Source organism: Quercus suber, unplaced genomic scaffold (genome assembly GCF_002906115.3).
Source record: "Quercus suber isolate HL8 unplaced genomic scaffold, Cork oak 2.0 scaffold_558, whole genome shotgun sequence".
Lineage (NCBI taxonomy): Eukaryota > Viridiplantae > Streptophyta > Magnoliopsida > Fagales > Fagaceae > Quercus > Quercus suber.
This window is the reverse complement of record NW_027070005.1, coordinates 236854-261176: the sequence shown is the minus strand read 5'-3', so window position 1 is coordinate 261176 and position 24323 is coordinate 236854. Positions and strand designations below refer to the sequence as shown.

The window sequence follows — 24323 nt, the reverse complement described above, 5'->3', positions numbered from 1 at the left end:
GATCTGTGCCGTTGTCAACCCAATAAGTCCAGTAAAACCCAGGCTGAGTGTGTGTCCCGCATCAAACAATAAGTCCCGACGGGTAGGGCGTGAGCGAAAGGGAGTTATCTCAGAGTAAGGTTTGTGGCAGTAGGAAGTTGAGTTGCACGAGATTAGGCAATTGTCTTTGTGTACACCCTGTTTCAGATCTAAGGATAGATCCAGAAGTTTGAAGTTAGAGGTAATTAGGTTGTAATTGTTTAACTAGGCTTTTAATCATGAATATTAGAAGATTGTTTAGAAGTAACTCTTCTACCAGCATTAGGTCATCCAGAACAACCCTCTCGGAGATTCCCCAGTCAGATGGTGTAATCAATTCGGAGAATTATGAAGTATCAGATCTAGATCTGAAGCTAGGAGATTGGAACATTCCCAAGGTTCCCACCAACAAGATCTACAAATCTTCTTGGACCCTTAAGAATGCCTTTAAAACCAGTTACCATGTCCGAACCATAGAACAGGTTTACAGTATCAACAAGGAGTACGAGACGTGCTACTTGTTACCTGAAGCAACCCTGGTAGGACACATGAAAGATGGATATCACTTTATCCACATAGGTTTAGTCCAGGTCGGAGTTAAACCCTTAATCCGAGAAGGATTAGATGCTTCCATCCTTATGGCCCTTAGAGACACTCGTCATATAAGATTTAATGACAGCCTCTTAGGAACCATAGAAACCAGTCTTAGTAATGGTCCTGTCCATTTTGACTGCTTTCCCAACTTCTCAGTGGCTCTTGAAGACCCACATGTTATGAAAACCCTCACCCTCAATATCAAGACCTTTGGTACCCTTGTGTTACTCGGAGTCAGACAAATAGCCTTGATATACAGAGTGTATTACAAGTGCATGAGGACGAACTTCAATGTTCAAGCACTTGACAAAAGTCCGAAAGGAGAAACTACCCTGATCCAGACCACAGACACCAAAGCTAACATTCAGGTTCCTAAAACCTTGAAATGGTCTCAGGTTACTTTCCCTACAAATTGGATGATTGAAAATGAGAATTTCACTCATCAGATCCAGAACCCTGCACGGAACCCTGATCTAGACTTTGTCCAGCAACTAGCCGATGGCTCGGTTAGAATAAGTTTTGACCATTCTAGATTAAGACCCCCAGTAGGTTCACCTTCCTGTACCCCTTCATGTTATGAGGATCCTAGGTTTAGATCACCAGCTTATCTACACCAAAACCTCCCGCAGTTCCCTATTTCTTTTAGAAATAGACCTGCATCCCAGAGTAGTACATCCAGACCTCTAGCACCCTTTCCTAAGTCTAGAAGAGACTTAGATTTAGAGCTCCAAGGTGTCCAGACCAAATCCCAGGTTAGCACACCCTGCTACACAGCCAGACAAGAATCCGTTGTTGATGAGGAAGAAAAGAAGAGTCAGAAACCTCCATCACCAACAGGTAGTGATATGGTAAATCCCTACCAACAGGAACCCCAAGATCCATTCCAGCAGGAACCTGGAATTGATTACGAGCTTATGGTTATCAGGAAAGAGTTCACTCCTGATATGGATGCCCTAGGCAAGGACTTTGAGTCAGAAGAAAACAGACTCAAAAGAGAAGCCTATAGAGCCAACCATAACCTTGAACAAAAGAAAGAAGTTCTCGCAAATTGGCAAACATTCATGAAAGAGATATCCAGTAATGTCCCTTTCTTTGAATACTTTGAGAACCATTTTGAGTGGCACAAGAAGTCTTGTGTGCTCACCAAAACCAATTGGACAAAACCCCCTAGCAAGGACGCTAGTGGTAAACCCAAACCTCCAGAAGTTGTTAGATCTCACCATCCACCACAGGAAGCCATAGTCTTCAACCACCGTGGAACAGATCTAGTTGCCTCTCCCTTCAAAACCCCTACCACTCCAGAAGAAACGGTAGTGAAGAAGGTCATAGAGCAAAACAACTACACCAACCAATGTTTAAGTGTTATAGGAAAACAGCTTGATAGAATAGAAGACAAGGTAAACAGCAAGGCCGTTCCCCAAACAGGAAGCCCTAGCAAACCTGTCAAAACCTTAGAAAAACCCCTAGTCAAGCTCCCTACAACTAAGCAACCTAGCCTTAGATCTAAGGACAAAACAGCCTTAGAAATAGTCAACCAAAAGCTTGAAGAACTAGTGAAGAAGGAACCAGTCACCCCTCCACCAGTTAGTACTTCAACCAGTATTGATCCCCGTCCTCAAACCAACAGATTAGTTGTTTTGAACATCCACACAGCTTCTAGTAGTTCTAGCACAACCTCCTCAGATAATGAAAAGGAGATAGAACACCTAGAAAACCAATTTAGAACCTTAGAGGTCAAAAGGCTTACCCATCCAAAGGTAAGCCTAACCAAAAATTGGTATCCCAGGCCTACACCCCCTGACCTCCAGTTCGAGGAAAGGAATTTGAATACCCAGTTTTCAGTCTCTTCAGGTAAACTCTATGAATGGAACATAGATGGTCTATCTGAACAGGAAATACTGAATAGACTCCAGCATATGACCATGGTAGCCAACAACTACATCAGTGAAGGACATTCCCATACTGAGGTCATAGGACTCATTTCCTTAGGATTCACAGGTAAACTCCTCCAATGGTGGAACAATTGCCTTACAGAAGAATCTAGGGAAGACATTAAGCATGCTGTCCAGAAAGATGAGGAAGGTCTCCCCATCTTTGACACAGACAGAGGTTGTGGTATCCCTGACGGAGTCAATCTATACGATCATGAAACACTTCGTAGGAAAACCCAGCAACATCACATCTAGGATTTACGACCAGCTAAGTAACCTTAGATGTAAAACTCTTGGAGACTTTAGGTGGTACGAAGATGTGTTTACTACCAGAGTCATGCACAGAAGTGATTGTAACTCTCCATTTTGGAAGGAGAAGTTCATCAATGGTTTACCTACCCTTTTTGGAGAAAAGGTTAAAGAAACCCTGTGTAACCCCTTAGGTATCATAGATTATGATAACCTAACCTATGGAGACATCTCTAGCACCATTTGAAGTGAAGGAATGAAGATGTGTAGAGATCTCAAAATCCAGAGCAAAGCCAGCAAAGGCAAAGCCAAGTACGAAGTAGGAGACTTCTGTACACAGTATGGCTTACCTTCCATCCTTCCTAAGAGAAAATCCAAATACAGAGGCAAGGAAACCTCTGAACATTCTCATAGGAACAGAACCAAAGCCAAGTATTATAGAAGACAAAAATACAGCAAAGATGACTTCTATAAGAAAGGTAAATCCAAATCCACAAGAAAATTCATACCCAAAACATCAGGAAAATGCTACAACTGTGGAAAGAAAGGTCATTTTAGAAAAGAGTGTAAAGCTAAGGCCAAATCCCTTATCAATACCCTCGTTAGTGACTAAGCAGGAAAAGATGAAATCTTTAAGCTCCTAGAACTCAACCACTCAGATAGTGAGATTTCTAGCAGTGAGATTCGTCAGATCTACCAGTCATCCTCTGATTCCTCTAGAGTTTCTTCTAGTACCTCTAGTGTCCCAGATGAACCCATACCTTGCATGGATAGTTGTTGTAGGAACAAAACCCTCAATGTCCTTTCCAAGCAAGAAGAGCTCCTCTTAGATCTCATAGAACAGATCGAAGACCCTGTCATTAAAGCCAAGAAGCTTACAGAATTCAAGAGAACCTTAGTTAAGGAAACCAGTAAGCCTGAAACTAAGCTTCAAGAACCCAAAGTTGATTTGGAACAAATCTACAAGAGATTTACCAAATCCAAGAAGGAAGTTACAGTCAACGACCTTCAAAAAGAAATCAAGGAAACTAAGTCTGAGGTTAGAACCCTTAAGCAAGAACTAACCATCCTTAGAGTTGATCACAATTTCCTTGACCAAAGATTGAAAAATTTGGAAGTCACTTCTCATCATGGTAATGAGGAAGGAACCTCATACCAAAACCTTTCAGATGAAGAAGTTGATGAAACAGTTAACCCAACTGCAGATATGGTTCCAAACCAAGACCCTGTCCCACCTAATGACAAGTTCTTGGTGACCATCAGTCGGATTAACTTCCAGAAATGGCACTCTAAAGTCAGGATTGTCATAAGCAAGGATTTTGAATTCGAGACCATAGCCTTGATGGATTCAGGTGCTGATCTCAATTGCATTCAAGAAGGAATCATTCCCTCTAAATACTTCCAGAAAACCAAAGAAAGGTTAACTTCTGCAAGTGGAGGTAAAATGCAGATTGAATTCAAAATACCAAAAGCCCATGTGTGCCAGGACAACACATGCTTCAAAACCACATTTATCCTAGTAAAGAACATGACAGATAGAGTGATACTAGGAAATCCCTTTATGTGTCTATTATACCCTTTCACCACGGATAGTGAAGGAATCACTACTCGTCCTTTTGGCCAACCTGTTAAGTTTAAGTTTCTTAGAAGTCCTGAACCCAGAAATATTCGTACTCTCCAGGATATAGCTGTCTCTAAGACCCTTAACCTTATACAAGCCAAAACTCACCATATCACTTACCTCCAGGATGATTTAAAATACAAGAGAATTGAGGAACAATTAACTTGTAAATCCATCCAAGAAGAGATCAGAAAGTTTGAAGAAGAACTTAGATAGGAAGTCTGTTCTGATCTACCAACAGCTTTTTGGCACAGGAAGAGACACGAGGTTGCTCTCCCCTATGTCAAAGATTTCCATGAAAAAGATATCCCAACCAAAGCTCGACCTATCCAAATGAATCAAGAACTCATGGATACCTGTAGAGCAGAAATTGAAGATCTCCTCAAAAAGGGAATCATCAGAAAATCTAGGTCTCCTTGGTCCTGTTCAGCCTTTTATGTCCAAAAAAATGCTGAGATTGAGAGAGGCGTCCCTAGATAGTCATCAATTACATGCCTCTTAACAAAGTCTTAGAATGGATAAGGTACCCAATCTCGAACAAAAGAGACTTAGTTAACAGGCTTAGTAAAGCAGTGGTATTCAGCAAATTTGATATGAAGAGTGGGTTTTGGCAGATACAAATCACAGAGTCTGATAGGTATAAGACAGCCTTCACCACACCCTTTGGCCATTATGAGTGGAATGTAATGCCCTTTGGTCTCAAAAATGCACCTTCTGAATTCCAGAACATCATGAATGAGATATTCAATCCAGTCTCCAGCCACACCATTGTTTACATTGATGATGTACTCATCTTCTCAGAATCCCTGGACCAACATAAAAAGCACCTAAGAGCATTCCTTCTTACAGTCAAGCTCAATGGTCTTGTTGTTTCGGCCCCAAAAATTAAATTGTTCCAAACTAAAGTAAGGTTCTTAGGCTTTGATATCCACCATGGTGTCATCAAACCCATTGATAGAGCCATTCAGTTTGCCGACAAGTTTCCTGATGAAATCCTAGAAAAAACCCAACTTCAAAGGTTCCTAGGATCCCTCAATTACATAGCAGATTTCTATCAAAATCTCAGACAACAATGCAAACCTCTTTTTGATAGACTTCGCACTAATCCTCCTCCTTAGACCCCACACCATACTGCTGTTGTCCAAGCCACAAAGAAATACGTCAAGTCTCTCCCTTGTTTAGGAATTCCATCAGATAATTCCTTCAAGATTGTCCAGACTGATGCCTCTAACATTGGTTATGGTGGCATTCTCCTTCAGCGTGCTAGTCCCACTTCCCCTGAACAGATTGTCCGTTTCCATTCAGGCATTTGGACTCCCACACAAATTAATTATAGTACTATTAAGAAAGAGATTTTATCTATAGTACTATGCATTTCAAAATTTCAAAGTGATCTTTTGAATCAAAGATTTTTATTGCGAATTGATTGTAAATCTGCAAAACATGTTTTAGAAAAAGATGTTCTAAACATTGCATCAAAACAAATTTTTGCTCGATGGCAAGCCATCCTTTCAATTTTTGATTTTGATATTGAATTCATAAAAGGAACTCAAAACAGTATCCCTGACTTCCTAACCCGTGAATTTTTGCAGAACCCAATCCAAGATGTCGGGAAAAAGGCCCGTCCAACCCCAGCCCCTAAAACCTATTAAATAGCAAACTACCTCGAATACCAGCCAGGTCAAGCACCCTCCTGGTCAACAGTTAGTTCCACTCCCTGCCTCCACTATAGCCAACAGATATGTTGTCTCCACTATTCCCCGACCCAACTACCAGAGACCATCCCGAGGCCAACCTAGTTATTGCTCGGCCTTAGCCTCTCCCCCTCCCACACAACTCACCCCATATACTGTTGAAGACCCTTTTGGACCAATTGTACCCCAAAAGCCTTCTTACCAGTCCCGACAATCCACCTCTTCTTACATCAAGAAACGTCCAACACATCTCTTATATTGAACCTCATCTGGTCCACATAACAGATCCTTTAGCCTTGGCTTTAGAAATCCTACCCAATGGTTGGCACTTTCTTCCAAAAAGCCCAGGAAAAAACATCAGATTCTACAAGAACATCCTTATTCAAGAAAAGTCTGTTCAAGTAGATAACATCATGAACAAGAAAGACCCTTCACAGGTTCTTTATCACAAATTCATCATCAAAGGCTTTGTAAGTTGTGCTGAGTGGGGACAACACCCCTCACTCCTCAAAACTCTCAAAGACACCAGAGGACTCACAGAACTCCAGTATAGCTACTATGACTACATGGATGCCTTTGAGAAAATCCTCTTCTACCAGAATCAGGACTTTGACCACTCCTGGTTTATGATGTTTGACAGAAGTTTCAAAGGCCCAATACCTACATGGTTCCTAAAGTGGTGGGAAATGTTTGGTTTAATTCCCCAAATCCTCCTAGAACCGTTACAGGATGCCCTCAGATACTTCAGCTCTAAGTTCCCAGTTTCAACACATGGCTCCCAGTTTCCGGCAATTTTGCACATGACAGTCATGTACAGGATCCACTGGATAAGTAAGTGGGACTATGCTCTTAAGCCCAACCTCCTTGACAGGGAATTCTCAATAAAATGGTGGGATAGCTTCAGATTCAACGAAGTCATCCGCAAAATTTATAAGGACTTCCCTCTCCCAGTTCAGAAATCCATCACTTATAATACAAGGTCTCAGTCTAGCCTAGACTCCGTCCAAATCTCCGGAAAATTTAGCAGAGAACTAAGAGATCTTGCCCAGCAAATTCAGAGTCAAGCAGAGAAGCTAAAGTCAGAAGAAAAAAGTTCTCCTGCCTCTTCAGCAGCCTCAATCAACAAATATCCATTTGACCCATTCCAGGATTCCTAGGATCCTTATGATGGCTACAATCTGGATGAAGATTAGATGATCCAAATAGCACCAGTCATTATTTGGAACAGTTCTCAAACCCGGTTACTATGCAAAATTCTGCACAGCTACAGTACCCGGACAAATCACTATTCACCAAACAGTAAAAGTTGAACAGTGATTCTGAAAAGCAAGGGGACAAAACACTATTCATGTACAGTGACTGTTACTGTTCACTCTACAGTGCCCCGACAGAAATTATGATTCTACTATTTGCATTCGGCTGAAATGATTATTCACCCGAGTAAAAGCATTCTACTCTCCGGATTTTCAGCAGTTGAAGACGCTCCCTTCCACTATATAAGGCAGCCTCCTCTTCAGTCTGAAGTAGGTTTGAATTTTGGGTTCTCCTCCAGCAAAAAGCCTTCCCTCTCTTTACCAGTTGTAAACAGATGGCTTTTTTATCTTGTATCCCAGTTTACACAGTTTGTAACCTGTATCTTTTACATTTCCGCACACAGATGGCTCATCAGACCCATCTCTTGTAACTTGCCCATCTCTTGTAACCCTTTTGGCTCTGATACCAAAAGGGGGTAGACACCTCATGCGAGAGAGTATGAGGTTCTGCCATGTGGTGTACTCTATGAAGAGAATTGAGATACCCTTAAGCCATATTAGAGAGAAGAACAAATTTAAAAGTGAAGACTCTTTATTCCCTTTGGTTAAATGTTTCAAGACTAATTTTTATTACATTTTGTATTCAATGTTTTAAAACTACTATTTATTTCATTTGGTCCAATGTTTCAAGACCTTCCATCTCTCACACACACAAAAAACTCTTTGCATTTCCATTCATCATTTTCACTTTTACTCCTTTATATACACATGTTCATTGCCTTTTATATCATCCTATCTCAAATACACTTAGAAAAAAATGATGTTATTTAGTTTCAACATTTCAATGACACCTACATAACTCTAACGTTGCAGTATCATTTGATTGTAACCTGTATGAGTAGGCTATAACCAAGGAAGGGGGCTTGCGTTTTTTATTCAATGATGGTAGCTTACGATTTTGATGTTGAAGTTAGACATTATAGATTTTGTGAAGATTATGATTCACTTGGAGTTTTTGGGTGTTTGAGATTTTGGTTTGGAAAAGTTATAAATGTATTTTATTTTAGAACTAAAGAAAAAGAAAAAGAAACATTCTAATTGATTATTTATGAAGTTACCTTTTTATTTTATTTTATTTTGTGTTAGAATTCATAATTTGTAGGTTTCTTTGTATGTAGCCATAGTGGTAAAAACAAAAATCGATGGTGACTTAAAAGTTTTTTTCGCATTTTTTTAAAGGATACAAAAGCCCAATTAAAGTCGATTGAATTTTGATAAATGAATGCGTTTTTTGCAAATTTCTCTTTGTTTAATCACATTCTCTTTATGTTGATACTAACAAATGATTTCCTTAATTCTATTGAAATAATTAATTGGGTGTTTATGATCAAGATCTCCATATTTGGTTATGAGAATAGAGTGATTAAGAAAGTGTTTGGTAAATTTATGTAATTTTAGGATATAAAAGTATTTTATATTTTGAATTCTTATTTGTAGATTTCAAAATCATTTAATCAGTTTGAAAAATAAAAATATACTTTTAACGGTAAATATTATAATCTTACAATGTTATACAATTTTTTAAAATAAATTATGAATTAAAAAAAATCAAGTTCCGAAGTATTTAACAATATTGTGGGCAAACATAAATATTATACAACAAAATAAGTATTAACTATTATATGTAGATTTTAATAAACATAAAAATGATTTTAAATGAAATTGTAAAATAGTCCGTGCATCACATGGGATGTCATCTAGTTATAACAAATATTTGGACTACAAAAAATAATGCAATTTTTTTCACAACTCACCACGTGGCGAGTTATGAGTAGTGGAGATATAGACCTACATGAACTACGAAACAGGCCTAAGCTTATACTTGCGTGGGAGTTTGCAATTTCTCACCATTGAACTTCCCTCAATATTGTTAAGGTTATAGTTGAGATTTAAAATAGAACTTTGGTGACAGAGACAAGAATAGATATATCCCCAATAATAACAAAAAGGACAAATACATGGTCATTATTATATTTGGTTCTCTTAAAACTTTGGTAACGGAGGCAAGAATAGTTAGATCCAATGGTGGTTCCAGGAATTTTTCCCAGGGTAGCAAAAGAATAAACAATAAACTATAAGTTCATTTGAAATATTAATAAAATTATTAATTATTGTTATTTAGTTGTTTCATTAATTTGTTTGTCTTTTATAAACTATAATTTGTTATATTGTTGTTTCATTAATTATAAAATTATTAATTGTTGTTTAGCTTAACATAATTTAATTTGCTTGTCGTTTATAATGTATTGATTAATTAAATTATTAATTATTGTTTATTCGTTGCTTTCCCCAATTAATTATTGGTAAATTAAATTATTGTTTATTAGTTGCACTAGCACACATCCCATGTGCATTTACTTCCCCTAATTCAAATATCCCACCCGCCCCATGTGCCCATCCACCCCCCACCTCACTCAACTGACAAGCCTCATGCCTAATGCCCCCAATCACAAGAGCTAGCTGCCAATTAGAAAATTTCACCATCACAATACACATTACACTAAAAGACAATTAATATCTCACCAACACCAACACTAACACACACCAACATCAACGGATAAGATAAAGCCAAATTCAAAAAGTCAAAAAATAGGCAAAATATTAATAAAGTTAAAGCTTCAGCCAATCATAGTTCAAAAGAATCAGATAAAGTTAGTCTTAAAGAAGAGAGAGAGAGAGAGAGAGAGTCTCATTAATTTCATTTAAGTGATTTCAGATAAAGAGAGAGAGAGTCAGAGATTGAGAGAGAGTCAGAGAGAAAAAGAGAGAGAAGTTAGTAAAATGAAATACCTTCAGGGACCACTGGAGCAGGGAGGCCTGAAAGCTAAGGCTAAGGCAATGACAGCTGACGAGCGATCTCCGATGAGGGGCAAGCGAGCGACAACGACGAGTGAGCGACATGACCGATCTCTGATGCGGCGATGTGCTCTGGACTGGACCGATCTCCAACGACAAGTAAGCGATGTGACCGATCTTCGTCTGTTGGCTTGAGCCTGAGGTGTTGCTCTGTTGCTCTAAGGCATTGCTCTGTCTTTAGGTTTGCTTTAGCCTTTAGTGATTTTTAATTTAGTGATTTGCTCTGTATTGGGGTTTGGTTTTTCTTTTTTAGAATCCGTGGGTTTGCTACCTTTGTAATCTGTTGGGCTTGCCATCCATTGTTTTTTTTTTTTTTTTTTTTTTGAGAATCCATGGGCTTGCTGCTTGCTCTGTTACAATTTTTTTTTTAAGATTTTAGTTTAAATTTTTTTTGGGGTTTTTTTTTTTTATTTTTTACTTGAAAGTAGAAAAAATAATAATTTTTTTTTTTTTAATTTGAGGGTGTCCCTAATTTTTTTTAAGGGTAAACAAATAAAAAAATTTAATTATTATATATAAATTTTAATTTTTTCAGGTCAAGGTGTTCTAAGCATAATGTGGTGCCGCACTAGTTAGATCCTTAAACTGCTTGCAATAAACTAGAACTTGGTCACGAATAACCTTTCAAACTTGTTCAAGTCTTGAACAACCTCTCAAACATGTCCTGGACTGCCCTAAATTCTCTAAGCTAAAAGACAACAATTTAGAGTTGATAAAAGTAGATGCAAAACTAGGAAAAAGCTAAGTGAATATGCTAAAGAGTGGTGGTAATTAACTAATTATACAATGTGTATGGGGATACAGCTAAAATCATGTGTTCAAAACATGATTTCACTTATAATTGTGAAATCATGTTTTAAAACAAGATTTCAACTGAAGTGCATGTAAATGATAACATGTAACTCAGTGTGTGCAACGTTCACAAAAAATTAAAAAAAACTTAGCATGTACAAAAATAATTGTGTTTTCAAAATATGATTTTAGTTATGATTGTGAAATCTTGTTTGAAAACAATAATTCAAGTGTAGTATATACAGTAATGTGTAACTCAGCATGTGCAACAATAATTAGTGTCTGCTAAATGATGAGATTTTAAATGGATGGAAATTTCAATCCTATCAATTGAATGATGATGACAATTGGCAATAGTGGTTGTGTCAATAGCTGCAAGCCAAGGGAAGCCAACAATAACAATGATGGTGGTGGTGGGCTGGTGCCAATAGAGGTGATATCAACAGGTTTTGGTGCTGACAATAGTGGTGTCAACATTGGTGTTGAAGGCAATGGCAGTGACAAAAACACCTATAAAACAATGTGATTGATAGCTTCTTATCAGTCTTCATTTTTAAGGTGTAAACTTCTGATTCAATGAGATATTTCAGTCTTCATAAACTATCAAATACGAGCATTTGAAATCATATATAGATAGATTACTATATGGTAAATTCAACATAACATCAGATCAAGCAATCAATATCCACTAAATTGAGGTTAGACTTATAATAGCATTGGTAGCGTTCAATTAAAAAAAAAAAAAAAAATTTGATGTTCATCGAGTGCACGAGTGTCACTTTCATTGCGGATATATATTATTGGGCCTCATACCTTTTAACAAAACAACATATTCTATAAAGGTAAGAATGGTGGAGGTTGGGAAATTTTTACGTAAAAGTTACTGTAGAGAGGGACCATCTTAATAAATTCACTTTCTTAGCACAAAGAAAGAAAAGAAGAGAAAAATTAAAAAAAGAGACAAAAAGGACTTTCATAGTCTTGAATGGTTGGCAATGGCATTATATTAGTGTCTGTGTTGGGTTTGCGTTTTTTCAATGACCACAAGTCCCACATCTAAATAAATAAGGAAGAGGAGAGGCAAGCGCATAGCATTTAAGTAAAGCGTGCAAAACGTATCGACATACTTACCTGGACGGGGTCAATGGGTGATCCATAAGGCCCATGTCCTAGGATGGTAGCCTCCATTGCACATGAAGGAGGGGTGCCAGCCTAAGGTCTTCCCTAGTGGAAGAGTCTACGTCATTATTTGTTGCACTGGGGGCTGCGCAAGCGCTGCCCCTGTCATGCTAATCATTAATTTTTATATTTATTTGATTATTTTTTGTGATTTTTCACTATGAAAATTCCTCAATATTGTTATATACACTTTTTTTCTTCAAATCTCTATTTCTGTTCTTAGACATGCCAGTTATCTCAAAATATTGGAAATTTATAGAAATTTAATTTTTTTTTTGAAGTCCCAGGGTCAGTAAGTTGGGTCTATTGGGTTCCCGATATCTTCAACTTCTACATTTGGTTTTTAGCTTTCTGTTTATGTTTTACTCATTGGGTTTTTTATTGTTTGAGTTTTAATTTTCAAGTTTTGTGTGTAGGTTTCAAGCATTTCGAGTCTCTCTTTAATGGATTATCAAAAAAAGAAAAGAAAAGAGTCTCTTTAATGAATAATTTCTTCAACTTTGTAAATATTTCTCTTGGTTGCTAGTATTGCAATGAATAAGTAGTGAAATTAAGTAATGAATAAGTGGTGTTGCAGTGAAATTAAATAATACCCTATTTGTTAATAAGGACGAAGTCAGGATCTTATGTTTTGGGTGCCAAAGTATGAAAAAAAAAATCACGGTTTAAGAATGAGAATATCTATATAATTCAATACTAAATTAACATACTTGTAGCATTATTACATTATTGAAGAAGTGCATGAAAAGAAAATTTGTCAAAATAAGAAGTCAAATCCCGAATGATCTTTAACAACTTGTGGATTTATAGCGGGTACAACTCTAATTTAATGAATGATTTCTTCAACTTTGTAAATGTTTCTCTTGGTTGCTAGTGTTGCAGTGAATAAGTAGTGAATAAGTGGTGTTGCAGTGAAATTAATTAATTAAACTTACCCAAATATTTGGACAACAAAAAATAACGCAATTTTTGTCACAACATGCCACGTGACAAGATATGAGTGGCGGAGATGTAGACTTACATGAACTACTAAACAGGCCTAAGCTTATACTTGCGCGAGAGTTTGCAATTTCTCGCCATTGAACTTCCCTCAACATTGTTAAGGTTATAGTTGAGATTTAAAATAGAACTTTGGTGACAGAGACAAGAATAGATAGATCCCCAATAATAATAAAAAAGACAAATACATGATCATCGTTCTCTTTGGTTCTCTTAAAACTTTGGTAACAGACATAGTTGTCAGTATCGTACGATACGCGATACGTATCGTATCGTGTGTAAAAAGTTCTGTATCGTATCGGCGTATCGTAAGTACTCATGAATCGTACGATACAGTATGCATATCGTATCGTAAAATTGTACGATACATAGACAAATGATTTAAAATGAGATTTTTTTGTTAAAATTTTTATTTTTATTTGAATCTAACAAGTTGTTAAACTTGTTTTTAACACAAAATTATTAGTTTACTTAATTTAGCCTACTAAAATAACATATTCATAAATTTTTTTCCCTCTCTCTCTTATAATTGGACTACACAGTACATACTTTCCCTTCACTTTAATATTTACAAATTTATTTTATATACTATGAATAAAATATTAATTGACAATATACATTTTTTATTTTTGTCATTATTGTTATAAGTCCAAGAATCTAGAATGCCAAAAAAAAAATTTATAAAAAAAATTATTAAAATAAAAAGAACAAGAAGAGATAGTAAATGTTAATGACAATGAAGAAATAAGTTTGCAAAATTATAAACATGATGATAGCATTGACTTAGATGGGGTTGATTAGGAAATTTGATGAATATAATGAAAATAAATTATTATTTTTGGGTCATTTGTAATATATTATCACTTTTGAATGTGAATGTGTATGTTATAAACACATGCTAGTTTGATTTATTTAGTTAGCTTGTTAAATATTATTACATAAGTGATGAATAAATTAGTCATTAGTTGAATATATTTAAAATTTCTAATGAATATACCCTTTATATATATATATATATATATATTTATAATTTTTATAAATTTTAGTAAGTATTTGCGTATCTTACGATACACGATACGATACGATATACGATACGAAAAAATTAAAAATCAATTCACGATACGATTCACGTTTTGACAACTATGGTAACAAAGGCAATAATACAACATGGTAAAAGTAGATGCAAAACTAGGAAAAAACTAAGTAGAGTGGTGGTAATTAACTAAGAGATTAAATTCTATAAGGACGTGGTGTAAAACTCATGTTTTACCCCTCCAATCCCAATATGCCATATCATCTTATCACATATTTAAGAATAAATACAATCACACACAATCAATTAATATAACCATATATAAATCCAACTAAATTAGGAATTTATTGAGATGTTATTAGGTGGGATATGATGTATTGAATTTTAAATAAAATGCTAATGTGGCAATCACTTATTGGATGGTGTAAAACCTATGTTTTACACCCCATCCTTATAGAATTTAATCTCATTAACTAATTATACAACATGTGTAGAGATACAACTAAAATCGTGTGTTCAAAACATGATTTCACTTATAATTGTGAAATCATGTTTTAAAACAAGATTTCAACCTTAGTGTAAATGATAACATGTAACTCAGTGTGTGCAACGTTCAAAAAAAAAAAAAAAAAATCCCTTAGCATGTGCAGCAATAATTGTGTTTTTAAAATATGATTTTAGTTATGATTGTGAAATCTTGTTTGAAAACAATAATTCAAGTGTAGTATATTCAGTAATGTGTAACTCAGCACGTTCAACAATAATTAGTGTTTGCTAAATGATGAGGTTTTAAATGGATGAAAATTTCAATCCTATCAATTTAATGATGATGACAATTGGCAATTGTGGTTGTGTCAATAGCTGCAAGCCAAGGGAAGGCAACAATAATAATGATGGTGGCCAGGTGGTGGGCTGGTGGCGGCCAGGTGGTGGGCTTGTGGCAATAGAGGTGATATAAACAGATTGTGGCGCTGACATTGGTAAAGATTAAAACATTGGTGGTGAAGGCAATGGCAGGAGCAGATGGTGGGGGCCGCGAGCCAGCAGAGACGTAAGAAAGATTTGAAAAAGACACCTATAAAACAATGTGATTAATTGTTAGCTTCTTATCAGTCTTCATTTTTAAGGTGTAAACTTCTGATTCAATGAGATCTTTCAGTCTTCATAAACTATCAAATACGAGCATTTGAAATCATATATAGATAGATTACTCCATGGTAAATTCAACATAACATAACATCAGATCAAGCAATCATTATCCACTAAATTGAGGTTAGACTTATAATAGCATTGGTAGTGTTCAATTTAAAAATATATATATATATATATATATTTTTTTTTTATGTTCATCGAGTGCACAAGTTTCACTTTCACTGCGGATATATATTATTGGGCCTCATACCTTTTAGCAAAACAATATACTCTATAAAGGTAATAATGGTGGAAATTGGGAAATTTTCACGTAAAAGTTATTGTAGAGAGAGGACCATCTTAATAAATTCACTTTCTTAGCACAAAGAAAGAAAAGAAGAGAAAAATTAAAAAAAGAGACAAAAAGGACTTTCATAGTCTTGAATGGTTGGCAATGGCATTATATTAGTGTCTGTGTTGGGTTTGCGTTTTTTCAATGACCACAAGTCCCACATCTAAATAAATAAGGAAGAGGAGAGGCAAGCGCATAGCATTTAAGTAAAGCGTGCAAAACGTATCGACATACTTACCTGGACGGGGTCAATGGGTGATCCATAAGGCCCATGTCCTAGGATGGTAGCCTCCATTGCACATGAAGGAGGCGTGCCAGCCTAAGGTCTTCCCTAGTGGAAGAGCCAATGTCATTATTTGTTGCACTGGGGGCTGCGCAAGCGCTGCCCCTGCCAAGCTAATCATTAATTTTTATATTTATTTGATTATTTTTTGTGATTTTTCACTATGAAAATTCCTCAATATTGTTATATACACTTTTTTTCTTCAAATCTCTATTTCTGTTCTTAGACATGCCAGTTATCTCAAAATATTGGAAATTTATAGAAATTAAATTTTTTTTTGAAGTCCCAAGGCCAGTAAGTTAAATCCATTCTCGGCATTTTTACTTGGGTCTATTGGGTTCCCGATAACTTCCACTTCTACATTTGGTTTTTAGCTTTCTGTTTATGTTTTACTCATTGGGTTTATTATTGTTTGAGTTTTAATTTTCAAGTTTTGTGTATAGGTTTCAAGCATTTCAAGTCTCTCTTTAATGGATTATCAAAAAATGAAAAGAAAAGAGTCTCTCTTTAATGAATGATTTCTTCAACTTTGTAAATATTTCTCTTCATTTTGCAATGAATAAGTAGTGAATAAGTGGCGTTGCAGTGAAATTAAATAATACCCTATTTGTTAATAAGGACGAAGTCAGGATCTTATGTTTGGGGTGCCAAAGTATGAAAAAAAAAAAATCACGGTTTAAGAATGAGAATATCTATATAATTCAATACTAAATTAATATACTCGTAGCATTATTACATTATTGAAGAAGTGCATGAAAAGAAATTTTGTCAAAATAAGAAGCCAAATCCCGAATGATCTTTAACAACTCATGGATTTATAGTGGGTACGACTCTGATTTAATGAATGATTTCTTCAACTTTGTAAATATTTCTCTTGGTTGCTAGTGTTGCAGTGAATAAGTAGTGAATAAGTGGTGTTGCAGTGAAATTAATTAATACCCTATTTGTTTGTTTGTTTTTTTTTTTTTTTGTTTTTTTGGAGAAAGAATACCCTATTTGTTAATAAGGACGAAGTCAGGATCTTATGTTTGGGGTGCCAAAGTATGAAAAAAAAAAAAACACAGTTTAAGAATGAGAATATCTATATAATTCAATACTAAATTAACATACTTGTAGCATTATTACATTATTGAAGAAGTGCAAGAAAAGAAATTTTGTCGAAATAAGAAGCCAAATCCCTAATGATCTTTAACAACTCATGGATTTATAGTGGGTACAACTCTGATTTAAGCAAGGATAACAACTGGAAATTAAAAAATTCCACCAATAGGGAGTGAAGATTGAAGATCCAAATCTCAGCACGCTATACGTCAAAAGTATTAGTCACAATTGAGGCGTCCTTGTTAGGGCTTATTTTGTGGGACATAGTGTCTTTGAGACCACGTAGGGTTACTGAACTGACTCTAATACCATATATGTAACATATATTAAGGAAAAGTGCTAGCCACATCTGCACTATACTTCAAAAGAACTAGTTACAATTGAAGCTTCTTATAGGAGTTAATAAAACTTAGTTCAACCTAGTATATATCCAATATGGGACTCATCATACATCCGCACACAATCAATCAAATTGAGGCATCACAGACCTAATTTCTCTAAATAATCCATAATTAAATGAAATGAAAAAATCACTACAAAAAACGCGCTTTTGAGCCGCATTTTTTAGGTAAGACTTCAAGCCGCGTTTTTGAGCCACGCGACTTCAAAGCTAGTCTATAGCCGCGTTTACTAAATGCGTCTATAGACCAGCTTTGAATCTGCGTTTTTCGAAGCTGGAGCTGCATTTAGCTCCCTAGGACTGAAGCTGCATTTAGCTCCCTAGGACTGAAGCCGCATTTTTAAAAAGGCGGCTACGGAGCCAGCATTTTTTTTTTTTTTCCGAATATGTCTGGAGCTACGTTTAATAAACGCAGCTTCAGGTATGCATAGAGCTGCGTTTAATCAAACACAGCTTCTACATGTTTGGAGCTGCGTTTAGTTAAACACGGTTTAAAGATTTAGTATAAATAAAAAATAAAATAAAAAAATTCATGAATACTCCACACAATTGAAAAAAACCCTAAGCTCACGTTAATATACGTGAGTAGTAACTTTTGATAGAAGCTTCATGGCCTTTTTTTTTTTTTTTTTGTTGCAATTGATAATAATTGATAAACAACTACTTACTTTAGTTTCCTCACTTTTCTTTTTTATTTTCCCTTCTCTATATTTTTTTCTAAAGAAAATTTTCTAGGCATCATTGTATTTGATTTTAGCGTCATTGTAATTGACAACTCTTTTTTTTTTTTTTGGAGAATGGATAGCTCTACTGTCTGCTCTCTCTTCTTCAGTTCTTTGTATTTAGAGCACTCACAACAGTGGTGCTATATTGCTAAATTTTAGCTCCACAGACACTAAATTCATGCTCCAACAGTGGAGCTAAATCTATTTTTTTTAGGTCCACTGCTACAGTGCACATCTATAGATAGATGTGCACTATTCATGAGAGCTAAAAAAAAACATTATTTTATTCCCGTTTTTGATTAAAAAAATGCCACTTGCTCTTTCATTCACTCTCACCATCCTCTCTCTCTCTCTCTCTCTCTCTCTCATCTCATCTCTGAACCTCATCTCTCTCAATCTCACTCTCTCAACTCCGATATCTCTCTCAATCTCACACTCTCTCTCCTTACTACCTCTCCATCTCTTCTTTTTTCCTCCACAAACCCACAGACCATCTTCCTTCCTCAGAGACCCATCACCGATCTACACGAGCCCAACCGCCACAGACCCGTCGCCGCTGACCCATATTCGGCCTCCGACTTGACCCATTTCTGCCTCTCTTCTCTATTTTCGGTGTTTCGGTTTTGTGTTTTGGGCTATGCTTGTGTTTCAGGCTATGCTTGTGTTTCAGATTTGTGTTTCGGGCTGGGTTTGTGTTCCGAGTTGTGATTTTTCTGCTTTTTTTTTTTTTTTTTTTCTTCTTCACTGGTTTTGATGGGCATGACGGTGCTGCGGTTGTGCATTGATTTTTATGGGTTTGTTTTCGGGCTGGGTTTGTGTTCCGAGTTGTGATTTTTCTGCTTTTTTTTTTTTTTTTTTTCTTCTTCACTGGTTTTGATGGGCATGACGGTGCTGCGGTTGTGCATTGATTTTTATGGGTTTGATGGTGGTTGTGGTTGTGTGTTGGTGGTTCAATAAAATATTATTTTATTGTAGTGTTTATATTATTTTATTATGTTAAAAGCTTAAATAGCTCCACTGCTATAGGATGCGTGAAGAAAAAAAATAGATAAAGTGACTTTTTGTGTAGCTAAAAAGCTAAAAATTTAGCTCCACTGCTGTGGATGCTCTTAATATATAGGTATACCATGTATAATATGTTGATAAAATCGTGTACAATAGATGAATTTGTAGAGGAGGCTAGTTGTATTTATTTTCATTTTCAAATCACATACTTTTTCTTTACTTTTCAAAACACAAACACCAACTATTAATTAAAAAAAAACTATTTTAGATGGTTAGAAATGGAAAAGGTTTCTCTCTCTAGAGAATTCCTCCAAACTCCTCACATATCTTTTTATTGAATGTGAATTTTGAAAATTTAACTGTTAGATTGCATGTTTTTATCATATCAACTATGCTTGCAAAAATTCAAGAAAGACCAAAGATAAATAGATATGTCATCAATCAAATGTTTAAATTTTAAGTTTTTGTGGTATAAAATTATGCATAAAACATAAGTTTATTTGTTGAATAGTAAATAACATCCGATTTGAATTAAATTTTACATGTGTGTTTAGAACATAAAAAATATGCAATCCACTAGCTAGATTTTCAAAATTCACACACAATAAAAAGATATAAGATAAGTTTGAAAAGTTTCTCTCTAAACTAGTTTTAAAAAGAAACATTTTCTATAGAAATACTTACATACTAAATAAAAAATAATATGTTCCTAAAAATTGCAATAATAATAAATTTCTGTTAAAAAAATGTAAAAAATAATAATTTTAATTGAGTGTTAGGAGAAATAGCAAAAAGTTATTTTAAATAAAGGTAAGGATGCCAATGTCATTATTTTTTATTTGGTTTAGAACCTATATTAGGCTTTTATCCTATTTTAGGGATACCAATGTAAATGCTCCATTTTTCTATCTAACGATTTAAATTTTTCTAACACAGTTCAAGAATAATATTTTAATTTTATCACAATAAATTTTTAGACTGCCAAAATACATTGAATTAAAATCTTAATAAATTCTCAAAATACAAAATATATTAATACTTTGTAACAATTAAATTATGAATAAAATTAAAAATGTGTATATTTTTAATCTATTAATAGTATGAGTTGGGTATGGATTGACAATTTTAACAACTCAAATTTGAATAGGATAGGGTAGGATCCTTAAATAGAAAATTAGTGGCCAAGAACAAAATAGTTAAATTCCATTTCCGAGATTACATTCTAGCTTATGGATCTAGAGCTAGCAAAATAGGGGCACACATGAGTTGGGTTGGGTTGAGTTGAAAGATATTTTCAATCTAACTAGTTCTTGCTGTTGGGTGCGTGGCACCTAGTGGGTCCAGCTCACTTGCTTGCCTTGTCAAAGCTCATTTATGAGCTTGGTTCCAAAAGTCTTAATGTCAGCATTGCCTCTGCATGAGACTTGACTCAAGCATGTTTAACATGCTAAAGGAAGAAAGAAATTTGGGTGAAGCAAAAAGCAAGGTCTGACTATTGAGAAGTGAAGCTAAGCTTGTTGTATATGCTGAAGAGAAAAGAAGAAAAAGAAAAGAAAGGCTATTCGGCCTAGAGAGCTGAAGCAGTGTGTGATTCTTGGCTATTGTGTGTGAGTTCAAGAGAGAGCAAGAACACAGAGTAAGAGAAACCATTCGGACATTGTGAGAAAAACACAAGTGAGAGCTTCAGGTGGTGTAGTCTGAATGAAGAGATAGAGAGTGAGGGTGGGAGAGAGTGAAAAAGAAAAATGAGACATTTTTCTTTGCTCAAGTTTCACACAAAGAAGATAAATTGGTGGAGTTCTCATGGAGTTTTTGAATGCTACCACCATAGAGAGTTGGAGTATTCAGAGGAAGATTTTGCTACTGGCTTTATGGTGAGATTGTATTTACTCATTGAGATTTATTTGTTGTATATCCAATTTATTGTGAACTCAAGTTTAGCATAAACATGATAGTTGTAATCTCTATTTCATAGTGGATATTTTTTGGAGCTGCCCTGTGGTTTTCCCTCTACACTAGAGGGTTTTTCACATAAGATTTGGTGTTCTTGTTTGATTATGTTTATGTGGTACTTGCTGGATTTTTTTTTTTTTTTTTCATAATATTGCTATTGCTTGGTAGTTATATATTTTAATTCACACATAGACATAGAGGGGACTAGGATTTTTCCCAACACTTGTCGGGTTGATAAATTCTCAAGTAAAAAGTAAAAACCAGCCTAATCCACCCCATGTGTTGGATTGGGTCAATGGATTGGACTTAAATGTTTCATGCCTTGTAGAACCCAACCTAACCCAATTCACATGAATTAAGTACATATGATCCCATAATTAAAAATATATAAACACACACACACACACACACACACATATATATATATATATATATAAGTCTCAAAAAGAGCGAAGAATGTGAAGGACAACTAGATAATCGACTTTGAATAAATATGCATTCAAAATATCAATAATGGAAAGGATTAGATAATAAATCAGAGTAATTATTGTTATAAAAATAGTGTCATGTTAACGAGTGTCTTTAGGGCAATTGTTAATAAATCATATCAGGAAAATTTCTGATATCACTTTTACGGAAAATATAAAAAGTTGTCAGCAAAATTAATTGTTTTATCATTTTCCCATAAAATATTTATAAAACTAGTTCCTAAACCAATACCCTTAGGACATTGTTAACATTTCCCATAAAAATAATGTTACTTGAAAGTTTTTCCACTTGAAATGTATGTACTTGCATGAATATTTTGAAAAGTATTACACTTGGTGATATTAGCCGGAAATACAATTTACAAATGATGATGCACGAAATCATCAGTAAGTCAATCGTCCAAACTCGTAGTCGTTAGAAAACCTGAAAAGTTAGAAAATCTTAAGAGTGAAAATACTTTCAGAATGCATTGGTGTGGTGTCAGCTGAAGACATTCCTAAGGTTAAGTTAGAAACTCACAGTGATCTCAATGAACTCAAAAAAGTTTTGAGAATTGTGTATTCATGTACCTTGAGACTGTGGTATCTTGGTGCTTATATAGGGGTTTGAAGTAACCACTTTTGCTTAATTGTAGGCATTAGCGTAGTGAAGACATGGGCCGGCTAACGGCACTGAAATTATTGGGTTTAGTATTCCCATACTTGGCAGTTGCGAAATTTTAGGAGGGTCTTGCGCAACGGTTTTTACGCTTGAGCATAGTAGGATGATTAGCTTCGAGTAGATGTCCTTACTCTTCCGTCTTTAAATTGGAGATGACAGAATATTGGTGAAGTGGAACAAACGAACGAGTTAACCAATTCAGACGAGTTAAGCTCATTAGACAAGTCGAGCTTGTGGTTTCTGTTCTCTGAAGCTGACTAGAGAAGTTGATTGGTAAAGCTGACTAGTAAAGCTGACTGATGAAAATATTCCCCATTAATTAATTAGCATGTAGGTGACGGATGGGCATATATGTAATGAATGAGCATGTAGGTGATGGGTGTGCATGTAGGTAACGAGTACGTTGTAGAAATATTCCTTATCAACAAATAAGAGAAAAGTTTTCTCAAGAGTAGAAGTGGTATCAATGGTAGAAGGCTTGGAGTCTTTTCTAGATTCTCTAGGCTTGTGCCACAAAACTGCTTCTTTAAAGCTCTTCTATAGTGAATTGTTGAAGGCAATTGCACACTTGGACTTTGAATTTTGTGGAAGATTGCTTGTGGAGGCAATTGGACACTTATTTTGAACTTTCTAGAATACTTGGACACTTGGGAGTGCTTATGGGGACAATTGGATTCTTGGAGTCTTGCTATCACAAAAATGATTATCACATGAACACTTGGAGTGCTTGTGGGCAGTACTTGAGTCGTGGACACTTGGGTGCCTTGTTTTCATGAAAACTAGTTTGTAGCTTCATGCATATGCATGGATACGCTTAAAAATATATAATAAGATGCATAGTATACAAAGCACTTGTTCTGTTAGACACAAATATTCCTCCAGAATTGTTAGTTATCACCAAGGTGGAAAGTCATTGATATTTGATCATCCAAAATATTGTTTTGATCAAACCAAAATCCTAAATTGGTTGACAACAATGTTATGCCTCACTGCCTCAATGTGTTACATTACACCAATCCATCTTTCATCCCACATCACTAATTTATGTCAGAGTAGGGGTTAACTTGGTGTATAAATAAGATGTGAGCATGACAGAAAAACATACTTACCTGGACGGGGTCAATGGGTGATCAAAAAGGCCCATGGCCTAGGCTAGTGACCTCCATTGCACTTAGGAGGGGTACTTGCCTAAGGTCTACCCAAGTGGTAGAGCCTATGTCATAATTTGTGGTAGAGGGGGCCTGCGTTCGCGCGGCCCCTGTCAATACTATGCTAAATTGGTTTCTTCTTTTTATGCAACCAATAAGAAGAGTAGATCTTTCTCAAGAAAAGAAGAAGAGTTGATTTAACTACTCACACTAAAATGTGGAATTTTTATGGAAAAATTTGAGCATTGAAAACTACTTTTTTATCATATCTATAATAATTAATTATCTAATTTGTGGTGATGTGGAACAGTGCCTCTCATTTTTATGTGTCATGGAATTTGATTAGATTTAAATTTCTATATTTCTCTTTTGTGCCCTTAATTGTTATTAGTAAATTACTAAAGTAATAGGGTTAAGGGTTAATCGAAGTGTTATGCCCTATTTTTGTAGATTTTTGTTATGCCTTATTATTATTATTATTTTTTATTCAAGAAATTTTACTAGCTTAATCTAAGTGTGAAATTCCCTTATGGATACTTAATACTTGAATCTCAGTCCTTGCTTCCCTCATTTCACAAAAAAAAAAAAAAAAAATTGTATTTTTGTGAAGTGAACATCACGCCGAAAGTGCTATTTTTAGAAAAATATATAGACTGGAAGGATCATAGATATATAGATATATAGACATAGATATATAGACTAGAAGGATCATAAAAATGCAATAAATGATGTTCATTGAAAACGAAAGCTCAAACTATTTAAATGCAATGTAACCCTGAAATATGAATTCTTTAGGC

At 35.2% G+C, this 24323-nt stretch overlaps 3 non-coding genes across 3 annotated transcripts; all 3 read left to right on the top strand.

Annotated features, from left to right (window-relative positions):
* The first annotated feature begins 12191 nt into the window (after positions 1 to 12191).
* On the top strand, positions 12192 to 12352 carry LOC111999726 (U1 spliceosomal RNA). The gene has a single exon (XR_002881633.1). It is a non-coding gene; the product is annotated as a U1 spliceosomal RNA (small nuclear RNA).
* A 3640-nt stretch (positions 12353 to 15992) lies between these two features.
* LOC111999729 (U1 spliceosomal RNA) lies at positions 15993 to 16153 on the top strand. The gene has a single exon (XR_002881636.1). It is a non-coding gene; the product is annotated as a U1 spliceosomal RNA (small nuclear RNA).
* A 7326-nt stretch (positions 16154 to 23479) lies between these two features.
* LOC111999732 (U1 spliceosomal RNA) lies at positions 23480 to 23639 on the top strand. Its single transcript, XR_002881637.2, has one exon. It is a non-coding gene; the product is annotated as a U1 spliceosomal RNA (small nuclear RNA).
* Positions 23640 to 24323: the final 684 nt, after the last annotated feature.